Source organism: Lathyrus oleraceus, chromosome 4, assembly GCF_024323335.1.
Source record: "Lathyrus oleraceus cultivar Zhongwan6 chromosome 4, CAAS_Psat_ZW6_1.0, whole genome shotgun sequence".
Taxonomy (NCBI): domain Eukaryota; kingdom Viridiplantae; phylum Streptophyta; class Magnoliopsida; order Fabales; family Fabaceae; genus Lathyrus; species Lathyrus oleraceus.
Genome location: NC_066582.1, coordinates 135,508,848 through 135,524,929, shown reverse-complemented (window position 1 = coordinate 135,524,929; position 16,082 = coordinate 135,508,848). Strand labels below are relative to the sequence as shown.

The following is a 16,082-nucleotide window of genomic DNA, read 5'->3' as shown; positions in this document are numbered from 1 at the left end:
AATTCAAATTTGGATTCGATCGAGTGAAGGCTTTGAAGAACGAAAGGTTCTTGCAAAGGAGTAGCGTTAGACGGTGAATCAATTGGCATTATTGGGTTACTTGATCAAGCTCAGATCAAGGGAAAAGAAAGTATCAGAATCAACATCAAACTTAGGGTTTGTAAGGTTGGATTGCTATATTTCTCTTGTATTCTACTTTTTCAAAGTAAGGTTAATTTCACTATATCAATTCGAGTTCGAATTGAGGGAAGACATACTAATAGCGAGGTCGATTAGGGAACTGCCTAAACAAATCCTTGTATACTCTCTCTCTCTCTCTCTCTCTCTCTCTCTATCTATCTATCTATCTATCTATCTATCTATATATATATATATATATATATATATATATATATATATATATATATATATATATATATATATATCTTTTATATTTTATTTACAAATTGTTGAATTCATCGACTGTGCGATCAATACATTTGGTTAATCCTTTTGAAAACCATTTGAAAAATGTTTTGTTGAGTTGGTCACAATCCTTTAGATTGTGGTTGGATGTGAAGATCAACAAATCTATACAAATTTTTAAATGAAATTGATTGCACACAAAGTGTTTGATAATTTGTCTCAATAATATTTTTGTGTATTTTATCATTGGAAATAGTCTCTTATTTTAGCATTACATTCAATTGGTTATGGTTGAAAATTTGTTGATCAATTTTGTATTTGTTATCATACTTTGATTGTAATTACGCATATCTGAGTTTTTCGATAGTGGTTCGGTTAGACGATTTACTTCCGAGTGCCATAATATTTTTCAAAACAACTTTTGTTCAAGTTTCAACTTGGAATCTATTCACCCCCTCTAGATTGTTGCCTATCATCTAACAGATTAGTTCAATTCTAACATTATGGCATAATTGTTGACCATTTATTGACAGGATTATATGACTATAAGTAGCCATCACATTAGACCTCCTGGACATACAAATACATTAGTAAGATAACATAAAGAGTTTTCAAAATTAACAAATACATACAATATCACAATACATTACCTATAATATGACGATACATAATCTTCAGGTTTCTTCTTGTTATACCATATGCATACGATATCATGACAACATGGTATCCCTGTTAAATCTCACCTCCTATAATCTCATTTCTTTTCTAGTGAATTAACACCATATGTTTCAAAATCATTTGACATCCAAAAATTTCAAAGTCGTCATCAGAATGCCATGTCACACTTCATCCTTCAATTGCCCTCTTTGTTTTTTCTAGGACTTGTTGGATTTTAGGACTTAAGATACATTTACACCTACCTAAAACTTTTTTTTTAGTGGCAGCCCTCAATGTTATGTAATGTTTAGTTCCTTTTAGCAGTGTAATGGTTGACTTTTCTCTATACTCCAAGATTACTCTATTAAAAACCTCACACATATTTTAACTTGCAAGTCACACCGTGTATCTGTCTTGAAATGAGATATACTCCAACATGTAACAGATACATCCATTGTGTCTTTCCAAACATTCAAATTAAGCTTTTTCATTTGATTCATTGCTCTCTCCCATCAGGACCGTCCCAATCAATTTGGAGGTCATGTTCTATTTTAAAATTAGATATTTAATAGAAGAAAACACAATAAATTAAAAATATATATATTTTATTTAATTGTAAATAAAATTAAATATATAGAGACAAAGATAATAAAAAATACTATGTAGAAATTTGATTTATCGAAGTTTAGTTATTCACGGTTTTCTTCTCTTACCATCTTCGATTTATAAAAAAAAATCATACCATTTAATAAAAGAAAAAAAATCTTTGAACAATTTCCACAATATTAATAATGAAGTGTTTTATTTAATAAACAATCAACAATGTAAAGTTATAAATTTTTAATGTCCCACAACTACTATTTCAAATTTATTAATGTAGCGATTCACAATGATGCAAAAATATAAATATTTCCAAATTTACATCTCATAAAATTTCATAGATCTATAAAATATATTAATAAAAGAAAAAAGTTGATTAGGTTAATTGCGATATTAAATTTTAAATAAATTTAAATGTAATTTATTTAGATTATAGGCTAATGGGTAGGATATGCTTCAATATATTAATAAAAAAAATATTTATTAAATTAATTACAACATTAAATTAAATTTAAAAACAATGTGGTGGCGTTTTTTTATAAAAGTAAAAATATACATAAGATGTAAGAACAAGGAATCTAACCCAGGTTGTATTAGTACCAAAATAAAACAACCACTGCTCAGCTACACTACAATAATAAGTTAAAATGGAAACAAATCGAACCCAGGTTGTATTAGTACCAAAATAAAACAACCACCGCTCGACTACATTACAATAATAAATTAAAATAGGAAGGAATCGAACCCAGGTTGTATTAGTACCAAAATAAAACAACCACTGCTCAGCTACACTACAATAATAAATAAAAATGGAATTAGTGATATATATTAATTAGTTTTATATTTATATTGACCCTATCTATCAAATTCAAGGTCCTAAAAAGTCGGAGGCCCTGTGCGGTAGCACTCTTCACACCCCCACAGGGTCGACCTTGTCTCCCATCAAGGTATTGTTGTGTCCCTCGCTATTCTTCGTAAAGCTTCCCTTATTAAAAGTTTTGGACATTAGGGACCACAAGCAAAACTTCACAACATACATAAGTAAAACTAATATGAGACATAACGGTATGCCTCGAGGTGTAAGACATGTTTAGTAATTTTGAAGATAAACATAGAAATTGGAGACAAACATTTGCATTACTAAGCATCTTCTTTGGCGAACAGAAGAGAAAATCACAAACCCAAAATAGAATGCGGTTGTTGGAGACGAGAACAATGCAAGATTTATGATTAACTGAAATAAGAATGGAGAACTGTATTTCACAAATGGTAGGTTCATTTTTGGGGAAAACATATTTTGCAGAACTTAGTAAGTTTGAAGTATTAAAGTGATAAGTTATTATTATTAATATTAGTAAAATATTATTTATATCAATGAAATATTATTATTATTATTAATGAAAATGATATGGATTTAAATTTGATAAATGTGACAATGACACATCATCACGCCCAATGCCAAGTCAATAAAAATTGATCACAAATTGGAACGGGGCTAAAATCCTGATTTTTTATTTTAAAATAGACTAAAAACTCAAAATTTAAAATGGGAAGAACAAAACCGGAAGAAAAAAAAAGGAAAAATAAGCGAATTTTTTTTGTAATTAAGCCTAAATTATTTCTCTAATTAGGATATTGGTTAAAACAATTTCTTTTATTAATTAGGGAATTCTGTTAGTAAGTTGATTTGGACTAATTCATCTGATTTTGATTTATTGATAGGTATTAACGTGTAGCATCATTTCAATATACCTGATGTTACCATATTGAACCATCTTAGTATTTGTGGGATCTAGATTATGCGACTTTAACGCGCCAAAGTCACAATATCTTTCGCCTATCTTGATCCATTAAATTCAACCAACACCCGAGATTGGGTCATGTGGAAAACACTTTTTTTTTCTTTTTTTTTATTAAAAAATAAAATTTAACTCCAGTCTCCATTGCATTTTCATCTTCCTTATTATTGTCCTAACCGATCAGACCACCACTGCCATTGTCACGTCAATTGCCACAACACCTTCACAGACTCAACCTTTGTCAATGTCTTGATTCTAACCACCACAACCACGTCAACACAGCATCTATCTCAAACTCGTGTCTTCCATCAATGATGGCACAACTGTTAAATGATACGGTGGTGAGACTATTATATTTGTGAGGCAATTTCAATGCCTAAATAGAAAGGGGAATCAAGGGGTCGGCCAAGAAATGACATTATGCAATGTGGTTGAGGGAGAGCACGATCATCGTTTCAATTTGTTAATTTGAATTTTTGAAACAAAAACATAAAAATTAAAAAATGTTTAGCACGTGACATCTTCCCAAATATTGGATGGATCTAATGGAACATAATGCGTAAAAATCATGATAATTTTGACGTCCTAATATCACCGTAATTCCAATGTGTTTATTGTCTTATTAATTTATCGAGCATTGTTACTTTAACATTAGAAATGAATACTGTATAAAATATATTTGAGTAAGTATTTATTTAATTTGAGGATATATAAGTTTGAAAAGAAAAAGTGTTAGATGTATAAAATATACTCCAATTCCAATTATGCTTTAATAGTAGAGACCTCTTAAGACAAGAGATTTACACGGTTACAATTTTTTTTCTTTACATGACTAATTAAGAGAAACTTAATAATTTCCACTTACTCAATAATTTATAAACCAATTATGTTTTTACAAATTTTTCTTTTATGCGATGAGAGGAGAAGAATTCAAGGTTTAAATCTCTTTCGTTTAGCTTTATGGGATGTATATGTACATTACACATCAAAAATCATCAAGGTTTCGTGGTGTAGTTGGTTATCACGTCAGTCTAACACACTGAAGGTCTCCGGTTCGAACCCGGGCGAAGCCATTTAATTTATTATTTTTGTAACTTTTTCATTCAGTGGCATAACCTGTAATTTCTGAACTGTAAATAAATTTTACAGTATATCTTTCTTCACTAGTGTTTGTGTTGTTTGAACACCGATTGAAATTGGGTTCCAAAGCAACATGCAAGATGATGGAGTTTTCACAAACTCTACTGAGGTAATGATACTGTCAAGTTAACCATAATATTTAATAAAGTTAAGGTGTTTTCTAATCCCATTGTATTTTTTATAAGCAATTTGTATTTATCTTTTTTTTCATATTAAAATATTGTTTTCATCATTTTAATTTCTTCGTTTTTGTCTTTATTTGTATTTTTAAGTTCACTTTGTATTCTTCATGTACTTTTGAAATACACATTCAGATATATATTAAAGAGATATATATTAAAGTGTAAATCAAAATAGTGGGAATTTCTTATTCCATTTTATGAAGTGAAAAAATATTTTATGGAAAATTGAAATTGTCTTTTAGATTATGAAGATGCATCTCCAGACGCACCATATATCATCTTATGGCGTATCAATTGAATGTCATTCCAGATTAAAATAAACATTTATAACTGATATACATTTTCGGGTATTTTCAACAAATATATTGATATTTGAGTAGTTCATTGAATATTTTGGAGATACAATTTCGGAGGATTGAGACGGAATTTTGAAATTTCTATGACATTTGCATGTCTGATATTTCCGGAGATACATCTCCAAAATAATTTTATAAAACACTCAACTGCATGACCATACATCCATACTTGTTTTCTACTCCAAACCCTTACCAAAAACTATTTCATTCTCAATCCACATTTTCACTCCAAATCTTCAATCTTGTGTTTCATCACATCAAAGGAAACTAAAGAAGATGCAATTCCAGGTAAAGATCATTTAATGCAAGCTTCATTGCTCACATTAATCTTGTTTTCAGTATGAAAAATGTGCATTTATTTCGGAGATACATTTACGGAGTCTGTATGAACTCATCCAGAAATGCATCTTCGATATCTGCATGTTTTCATTTTTACTGCTTTGTTTACCGTATTTACATTTATTGTGTGTTTTGTTATAATTGTTTTCATTAGATATGGTGCACCCGATGTTTTCCTCAAACATGTTATGTCTCTGAATGACAAAGGTGTTATTGTGAAGGCGATAGATGTTGACAACCAATTTAAAAATGAGCAAGAGTTTGAATTTCGTGATGACATGCTTCAATGGATTCGTACAGAGACCTCCAAACTCAGAATTGGTGTGGTAATCGAAAGGTCTGATAATGGTTCGGGTAGATGATGTACATTTGTGGCAATGATGTGCAAAATAAATGGGAAATATATACCTCCTCTCTGGAATTTTAAACGAGATGACATCAGTTCCAGAAAATGTGAGTGTCCATTTAAGTTGCGTGGTTATATGTTGGCAAATAAGAAATGGAGATTTAATGTCATGTGTGGTTTACATAACTATGACTTGTGTGAAAAGTTAGTCAGAAATCCAATTGAGTGTCGTCTCATGCCGGAAGAGAAGGAATGCGTTTCAGACATGACATTGAATTTGGTTCAACCGAAAAACATACTTGCAACTTTGAAAAGTAAAAGAGCCAAAAATATCTCAGATATCAAGCAAGTGTACAGTATTCGGTACCAAACTAACAAGGCGCTAAGGGGGGATAGAACCGAAATGCAATAACTCTTGAAACTATTGGATGATAACAGTTCTGAGTCTAGGTACCAAACCTGCGAGGATGGAGTAACCTTTGGAGATATATTTTGGACTCATCCTGATTTTATCAAGTTGTTCAACTTGCTTTCTACTATGCTCATCATTGATTCAACATATAAGATTAATAAGTACAGACTCTCATTATTGGAGATGGTTGGTATTACCTCTACTGAGAACACTTATTTTGTCGGGTTTGCATTTCTAGGGAGCGAAAAAGAGGAGAATTTTATTTGGGCCTTAGAGGTGTGTCGGGTAATATTGAAGGACCAAAAAGAGATGCCTAAAGTGATAGTTACTGACCGTGATATCGCTTTGATGAATTCGATTACAAAGGTATTTCCTACTTCTTATGCATTACTTTGTAGGTATTACATAACAAAGAATGTGAGAAGTCGGGTTAAACCCGCGGTAGGGACGAAACAGATAAAGTCTGAAGATGGAAATATGGTGAAGGCGAATATGGTAGTGGAAAAAATAATGGATGCATAGTAAATTCTTCCACTAAAGAGTTAAATGTTGATTCTGTTATACATTTCAGGAAGGTGTGCGAGAAATATCATGATTTGTTGAAATATGTTGAAAGCATAATTCTTTAATAGGTGAAGGAGAAAATAGTTTGTGCATGGACCGGTCAGGTTAAACAACTTGGAAATACAACAACAAACCGAGTTAAGTATGTCCATGTTACATTTAAGAATTAGTTGGGAAATAGTAAGGGTGATTTGTGTAGAGATTGGGACTCCGTAAACCAAATGATCCATAACCATCATAATGAGATCCATGCATCATTTGGTCAGAGCATCACGGTTTTGTAACATAGATTTAAAGACAACAATCTTTATTCTCAGTTGGTCGGCAACATATCTCGAGCGAGTTTGAATTATATTTTTCACGAATATAAACGAGTTGATAACAGGCTTCAATAGCGCAAAGTGTGGATGCAAAATTGTAAAAACATATGGTCTCCCATGTGTTCTTCTTATTGCAAATAAGGTGAAACTTGGTAGTGCATTAAGAATGGATGAATTTTGCACTCACTGGAACAGGCTTAGGTTTGATGATGATGGTGTCATGAAAAACGGTAAATTGATTATCTCTATCTTAACTGAATGGGAAGTGATACAAGAGAGATTTTTGAAAGTTGGTGACAATATGATACTCCACATCAAAGAGCAATTAAGGAAGATTGCGTATCCGGAAACCACTCACTTGAAACCACCCTCTCAATTGGTAAAAACAAAAGGTGCTCCGAAGAAGCTCAAGTCTACACCAAGTGATAATTCAACGGTGTGGTCTCCTTCGTATTTTGAACATGTTGATAAAAAAAATCCGGACTCACCAACTCCAAAATCTCAAAAATAATGTGTTTAAAGGAGCTCGCATTAGCAAACCACTTCCTTCACAGCCTCCACCAAAGATTTCATTCATTAAAGAGATGTTGATGTTTATGCATAAATACATCGAATGGATCAACAATGTTGAGGGTGACAGTAATTGTGGTTATCGATTTGTTTCGGCTTTACTCGGTAAATGAGAAGATAATCATACACTTGTCTGCCATCAACTTATCCATGATTTAGGGACTCGTAAAGAATCATACGCACGACTTTATGGAAAGAAAGAAAACTTTTATGCAATTTATAAGTCTCTTGTTCCTTGCACTAGTGGACCGATATCAGAGGTAAAATGGATGTGTTTCTCTGAAATAGGTCACCTCATAGCATGTACATATGATAGAGTGTGTATTGATCTTACACGGTACGTTTTTTCAAAAACCATTTTCCCACTGTGCACTGCCCCATCTCAAAATCCAAATGATCGTATTATGTGTATTGGGTGGCTTTCAAAATCATGGCACTTTGTTCAAGTTTACTTGAAAGCGAAATGTCATATACCACTTACATCACCGGAGTGGGCAGCTCATTCAACAACAAAATTCGAGACTTGACCGAACCAATTTGTGGAAAGGATGCATTTTTTCTACAAATTAAGCAACGTTGAAAGATAATCAAATTCAAAGAGGGTACCAACCATACTTATAGATTTAGCCGGTGACAAATCTTTCTATTCGTTTTAGTTTTCTATTTATGCAGACTAATAAGTGTATGTAATTGTGTCTTAATATTAATGAAGTGTAATATATACAATTTCTAAAGATTTTAATACATTTTTTATCTTTGTCAAAACATTTGTTCATTTTCCAAACAAAGTCAACAATTAGGTTAAGTTTTTTGTCTGGTACATGATAGGGTGTGGTACCAGAGATATATATCTGAAATCAACATTGATACATGATAGACTTTTTAGGTCCACATTTGTATACAACTTCTATAAGTTAAGGGTGTAGCGGGGTATTCGTTACCATTAGAGATATTGACTAAATCCAAGGTAAATCATACAAGTCGAGTCTGTTGGTGTAAGCCCTAGAGGCCAATACATTTTGGTACTTGTATCGAATAATAAAAGGCATTCTCTTTATTATGGTTGATTAATAAAGTCCCTGGAATAGATAGTCCGTTTAATGTATTAAGTGTGACTTAATCATGAGAACACATTAAACATAAGGACACTATTCCTAAAGTATCCGTAGTCGAGCTTTAATGTGAAGTGGGATAACATTAAAGCATTAAGACTATTATGTTTGTAGACTGATGATCACATCTCATGGATCATGGATAAAGAGTTATCAAGTCTTAAACATAGGTATGAATATTAAGAGTAATATTTATACCGGATTGACCCGCTATGAGAATACTATATAGAAAGTTATGCAAAGTGTCATAAGTTATTCTCATGGTGATAATAGTGTATTCCACTCTTCGACCTGAAACCACTATGGATCCTAGATGTAGAGTCGAGTGCTTTATTGTTGATCCAACGTTGTCCGTAACTGGATAACCATAAAGACAGCTGATGGGTACTCCACAAAGCATGCTGAGGGACATGAGTGACCTAGATGGAATTTGCCCATCCTGCATAACAGGATAAATGTCTATGGGCCCAATATTGAACTGGACAAGGATGACACGATCTATGCCTTGTGTTCAATATAGACATAAGGGCAAAAGGGTAATTATACACATAATTATTATCACAGAAGGAATTGTCAGATCACTTGACATTTTCGTGTCTTGGGTAGCAGTGATGTGTTGCTAGATACCGCTCACTGTTTATTATGTTAAATACGTGATTTAATATAATTGCCAACGTCACGAAAACCTACAGGGTCACACACAAAGGACGGTTTGATGAGAGATAGAGTAACTAAGGAATACCGTAAGGTACGGTGCCCTTAAGTGAATTATAGAACATCGTAAGGTACGGTGTACTTGAGTAGAATACGAAATATGGTAAGGTACTATGGGCTTAAGTGATTTTGGGCCTATTATAAGATATGGGCCAAAATACACTTAAGTGGGCTTTTTAGCTTGAAGCCCACACAAGTGGTTCTATAAATAGAACCCTTGTGCAGAAGCAAAAATTTGCGGTTGCATTATTTTCGTTTTCTATCACTCTCTCTCTCACTCAAAGCCTTCATTCGTACCAGCTAGCACTGAGATTGAAGGAACCCGTTCGTGTGGACTGAGTAGAGACGTTGTCATCGTTCAACGTTCGTGATCGCTCCGTGGATCTGCATCAAAGGTTTTGATCGTCACAAGAGATCTGCACCAAAGGTTTCAGTCGTCACAAGAGGTAAATATTATATCACTGATCATGACCATTCGTAAGGATCTCTAAAGGAGAAAATTTTAATTTCCGCTGCGTTTTGGATCGCAATTCTCCTTCAGAGTCGCCACCGCACTTCTATTTATCCAAAGGAATGGTTAGAAAGCGAACAAAAACCTAAAAGTTTTAACAAAAACTAGTAAAAGAGAACAGAGATCTGGGTAAGGGGGTTGGTTATACAATGGGAAGGTGTTAGGCACCTAAAACATCCTAGGTACTCCTAGGGAGCCCTTTTCATACTTGTTCCAAGGTTGTTGTTTTTTTTTGTGAAGATTTTGTTTGTGCAAACATGATTGAAGAGATGAGAAGAGAATATACAAGTTATTTACATTTTGTGTTTGGATGGATGAACCCATTGCCTACGTACCCTCTTATAAAAAGATTAGGATCAAAACCTCGTAGTTCGGGGTAAAAATTTCAAAATGAGTTGGTGAATTAATTGGTCCAAAAGCCTTAAGATCTTTTGTTATCAAATGGAGAAAACTCAACCAAACCATAAATCCACCATGTGAGGATAGCTTCAACATGCTAGTGAGGGGTTAACCCTATAATAAGCATGGAAGACTCATTGTCCATCACTAAGGATATAGGTGAGTATTACATCTACCACAAGGATAACTCAAACCTAATAGATAAAGGTTATGAAAATTTTGATTAAGGAAGTGGTCATTGGAACCACAAAAAGACATTTGAATGGGTTATGTTTACCAATTAGAAGTATATACAAAAATGGTCAAAATTGACTTAAAGATTCAATTCAAAATAAGTGTTATGAAAAGAAGGTTTGAAAATCAAAAGCCTAAGGCTTAGGTTTCTAATGTTTGAAAACAATAGTTAAATGTTTGCACACAAAGTTTTGGCTTGGGTTAGAGTGGAGGGAAGAAGAAGAATGGCTAAGTCCTAAGCAAAGCAAAAAAGAGGAGGGATGAAGAATTAAAACTACAATGGAGCTCCTCTCTTGAGATCATATTGATGATCCAAGTAGCTCCCATCCTTTGGAATAAGCAATCATACAAAGCATAAGCAATCATCAAACAAGCCTCTTAAGAGATCCTCAATGTATCTTGTATCTTTAACTTTGGATGAACATGGCAATGGTCCTCCAATTTGAGCTCTCATAGAATTCCCTAACACAAAAGCACACACATCAAAAGTTCCATGAAGTAAACCAAGAATGGACAAGAGTGAGTTTAGAGATTTGGTCCATATTCATCATTAAGGTCCTTTTACTCCAATTTTGCATAGGGAAAGTCCTAGAATCTAAGTTCATTTCTCCATTCTTTGCATAGGGTATGTCCTAGAATCTAAGTCCAGTTCTTTGCATTTTGTTCTCAACAATCAAAACAAAAACACAAGCACAATAGTATATACACAATTATGTGCTCAAGTGAGCAAAAGGCAAATGGCATTAACATAAACATGTGCTCAAGTGAGCAAAGAGAAAAGCAAATGGATAATATGTGCAAGAAAAGTAAATTGCATAAAAAAAATAAAGAGCAAAAAGTAAATGTTAATTGTTAATGGTTAGTATTAGTAGTTAGTGTGCCATAAGGCAATTTTAGCGCTATGTTAAGCAATCGTAATTGGACTTATGTAGAAGTCACAACTATCTGAGGTCGGTCAATAATAATGTAGGCAACAACACAAGTTAGAAGTCTTGATTAGTGAACCAAGTTCCAACAACTTGCCATGCCAAAAAAAAAAGAGAATTGATCTTGTATTGGTTTAAGCTTCTTGCATGATTTAGAAAACAACCTATCCTTAATGCAAAGCCATTCACTTGATCAATTGATCAAGATGACTTAGATTTGAATCAAGGAAGATTAAGTCTCCCTAATCAATGCTAACTTATCAACCTTCAACTCATTGATCAAAAAGAAAATAAGAAGAGGAAGAAGAAGGAGATGGATGATGGAAATAAAATGGCAAAAGTACAAATGCATTAAATGAAATAAAATGTACCAATCATCATATGTTGACCAATAACATTGAAAGTCAAAGTCAAACAATCAAAAACAGAAGTGAGATGAAGATTGGAAGTCAAGAAATAAACAAAATATTTTTGGCATTTTTAATATTAAAAATAAACTTGAATTAAAAATAAAAGAAAGGTCAAACTTCAAATTTACTTCAAATCAACCTTGAAAGGTCCAAGCAATTTATCCCAAGTTCAACAAGGTCAAACCAAGTTTGACAAAAAATTTCAGAATTTTTAAAAGTCAGAAACTATTTTTAATCAATTAAAAATGAATAAAAATAACCTAATTGAACTAAAATCTCAAATAAATCTCAAATCAATTAAAAAATTGATGAGAATATTTTTCATAGATTCATCATCATTCAAATAGGTTAGGAAAATATTTTTGTATTTTTTGAATATCAAAAATTATTTAAAATGAATTAAAAACAACCATAAAAGAAAAAATTCATAAAAAATATCAAATGATAAAATAAAAAATATTAAAAATCAGAAATAGAAACTAGAATTTATTTGGAGACTAATGCAATTGGTCCCATAATTTTTGGATTTAAAATGAAGAAGATATGAATTTTTGAAAACAATGGAATAAAAGAAATTAAATGGAAATTAAAATCATAAATTAAAAATGAGAAAAAGTGAGAGGCGTTGGATCAAGAGCTCATTAATTGAGCTGGCGCATCAAACGGATCATATGCGCGCGCCTACCAAACACACTAGTCAACCGTGCCACATGTAGTATTAAATAAAGTCATAAAAAAGAAATGCTCTGATTAAATCTGGAAAACGAATCCAAGGGTCCAGGATTGATCTGGAAATCGGACGGTGGCCAGCGCCACCGTCTTCTCCTGCCAGCTCCGGCGGAGTCCAAAATTTGCAGAGATTCAAAAGGCAACCAAAATGCACGATCTATACATCTTTAGAAAGCTGGGATGATGTACATCATCCTTGTGCCACTCAATTCCACTCTAGATCTCTATAATGAGAGAAATCAGAGATAGAAGTTCTGTGGTATTCATCATGAACTCATGGATTTCAAAAATTAAATGCACAATCATGATGCCTCTATTGAGAGGACTTCAGCCAACACAAGATCCAAGCAAATAGGTCAAGATATGATGAGTTTCGAAGAAAATACCAGTTGAAGAACAAACTTGATTTCTAGAAACTTGAGCTCGATTCCTTGCTTCCTTTGGCAAAACAGAAGATCAATGAGATACAGGATGAAGGTTTAGAAGCTTTAGATCCAAGGATTCTACCAGATGTAGTTGAATTTTGGATCTGAAAATTTTGGAGAAAAATGAACTAGCTTCTTTGGTAATGGTTATGGATTCAATTGTGCAGCATCTTAGGCGCCATTAGGTTGAGTTTGAATGAAGTTGAGCACTTCTATTTATAGCAAAACAAGCTGCAAGCAAGGTGAATTCTCGTGTGCATGGAACTTGGACCCTTCATGCATGGGTCTGTACAGGCGCGTGCAAAGCCCAAAAGCTGATGCAAATGAATGTTGAACACAAACCAAGTTGAATTGGACGTGTAATTTGAATGGCATTTGCTTGTGTATCAAGATTTCATGTGAATTCCATATTTTGACCTAAACATTCACCTCTTCGAAAGTCCCATTTGGAAAATCCAAACATAAGCATGTGTGTAATGGTTGGAAAGGTCTTGATGTAAGGAACAATTGTTATGTTGGGAAAAAATCCATTTGAGGTCTGGAAATTGGTGAAATTGGGGTTTAAAGTGCAAGGTGCAAAACATGCAAAGGCAATATTTCTAAATTTGGCCAATGTTCAAGCCCTTCTATTTTGATGATGCAAGCTTCAAATGAAAACACTTCCAACATCAAAGTTGTAGATCTTTTTAATACAATCAAAATGGACTTAAATTTTGCATCATTTGGGTTTTTGATGAAAGAGTTATGGGCACTTGAAGTTAGACTTTTTTGCCTTTCAATGCATTTGGTCCAAAAGGACCTATAACGTCTTGCGATATCACATGTATTTCCTTTGAGATTTTGAAATTTTGTTCAACATAACATAGTAGACATCTTAAGCTTTCCAATGAATTATATGCCACCTCAAAATCATAAAAAATGAATGAGTTGTGTCCTTGGGAAGTTGACCCAAAATTAGGGTTTTAGTCAAAATGACCTATAATGTCTTGGAATGGATGATGACCTTCCAAGCTTCAAATAAAATTTTGATGAACATTAAAGTTGTTCATATTGTCCTTAAGAACATATTCTATTTTGGAATAATCTCCATTTGAACAACACATAAAAAGTTAGGTCTCGGTGAATTTCAAAAAAGTCAGATGAATTGACTGATCAACTTCTCAAGTCCATGACTCATATCTTGATGAATTGATGATTGAGGATACCCAAATAAGTTCAAATATGCATTAAATGATTAATTAAAGGACTTCCCTTGATTGCATTTGACCATAGGCTGAGGTTGCTTCATGAGCAAGGCATTGTGGTGCACAGATGGATTAGGGTTTCCAAGCTTCAAACCCTTTGACTTGTCTTGATCAAAATGATGAATTGAGATGCTAGGAAGGCATATTTGATGGATGAGAGCTTTGGGAACCATTGCCATGCTTGCTATCATCTCCTCTTGGCCTTATCATTGCACAGATGATCTCCTAGAAGCTTTGACCTTGTGATTGCTTAAGCTACAAACAAAAGATGTTAGTGACATATTTTTGTGCTTTTGGTCAGTAAACAAAATAAGAAAATCAATGATATACAATTCAAGCATGCTTGGTGATCTCAAACCACTCACAAGAGATCCCACCCAAGGACAAAGGGAACCAAGATGCTAATGATCCTTGAGGCAATGCAAATGCAATGTTATGATGCCATGAGGGATCTTAGGGACAAAATTGGGGTCTTACAAAGGAGATCTTGTTTTTTACTTCACAGAAATAGAAAATGTCTCAAATGTCACAAATAGACATCATCTGGTATGTAGCAAACGTCTCATTTTCTAGCGTGATACCCATGTGAAAGTTTAAGCTCAACGAGTACACCTCTTTTGCAGATCTTAAATATGAATTGCATAATCTCCTACCTTACAAAGACAATACAAAAATTGTCAAGATCGAGTACCGTTGACAACAAAGAGAAGATTGAGTTCAACAATTTTGAGCTCAAGACGGATACAGATATAAGGGGTATGTGAAAGACATTTTGTGTCATATGTTCAGGGAAAAGAAATCAACTATAGTGTTGTCGCAATTAATAGAATGTTGGGGTTAACACTACCAACGGAATATCATTTTCAAAAATTGAGGCATATAGATAACCGACCAACTGATGAGGAATAGGAACCAATGTTGGCAGAGTTGTGTTGACTAAGAGCGATGTGGATCAAGAAACCAGGCCAAAAATAAACACGGCTACAAACTGAAATCAACATCCAATACCTAAAGATTGGAGTTCATTTTTTGTATTTACATTGAAGAGTGCCTCAAGTTCCTATCAATTTATTTTGTGCAAGGTGTTCAGATTAAAAGCTTTGCTAAAAAGAGAGCCTATTGATGTAGGCAAGCTTATGGAAGATAACATAAAGCTGATGGAAAACTCAAAACATAAAAGAAATTGATCATTATGGCATTGTTAATGAGCTTTGCAGGTTAGCAGGGGTCGCACGTGAACTAGAGTTCATCATGTTACATTGGAGATCCATAATCAACACTATTATTGTTCAAGATATGTTCATAGTGCACTTTTTCAACCAGGTGAACCAACAATAAAAGAATAATGAGAGAAACAACATTTGTAGAAGCAATAAGTACCACTCGCATTAGAGCTGGCTCAATAACAATATCAACATTTTCAACACTTTGCATTAGAAATGGCAGTAGAAAGAGCATCAAGAACTGTTAGATACAATGAACAACTTCTAGCCTTTTCCAGTGTTGTAATTTATTAAATACAAGTGTGTTCCAAAATGACAAATGGTGGAAGTGAGTTAATGCTAATAAATGCATGAGATAACTCTTCACGAATTTTGAATTTTGAATTTTGAATTTTGAATTCGGATATTGTAACTCTTCATGAGATGTTGCAAAGGCGAAACCATGCAACTGTTGGTGAAACATGC

General features: G+C 33.3%; 1 non-coding gene across 1 annotated transcript; it reads left to right on the top strand.

Annotated features, from left to right (window-relative positions):
* The first annotated feature begins 4,460 nt into the window (after positions 1-4,460).
* Positions 4,461-4,534, top strand: TRNAV-AAC (transfer RNA valine (anticodon AAC)). Its single transcript has one exon. It is a non-coding gene; the product is annotated as a tRNA-Val (tRNA).
* Positions 4,535-16,082: the final 11,548 nt, after the last annotated feature.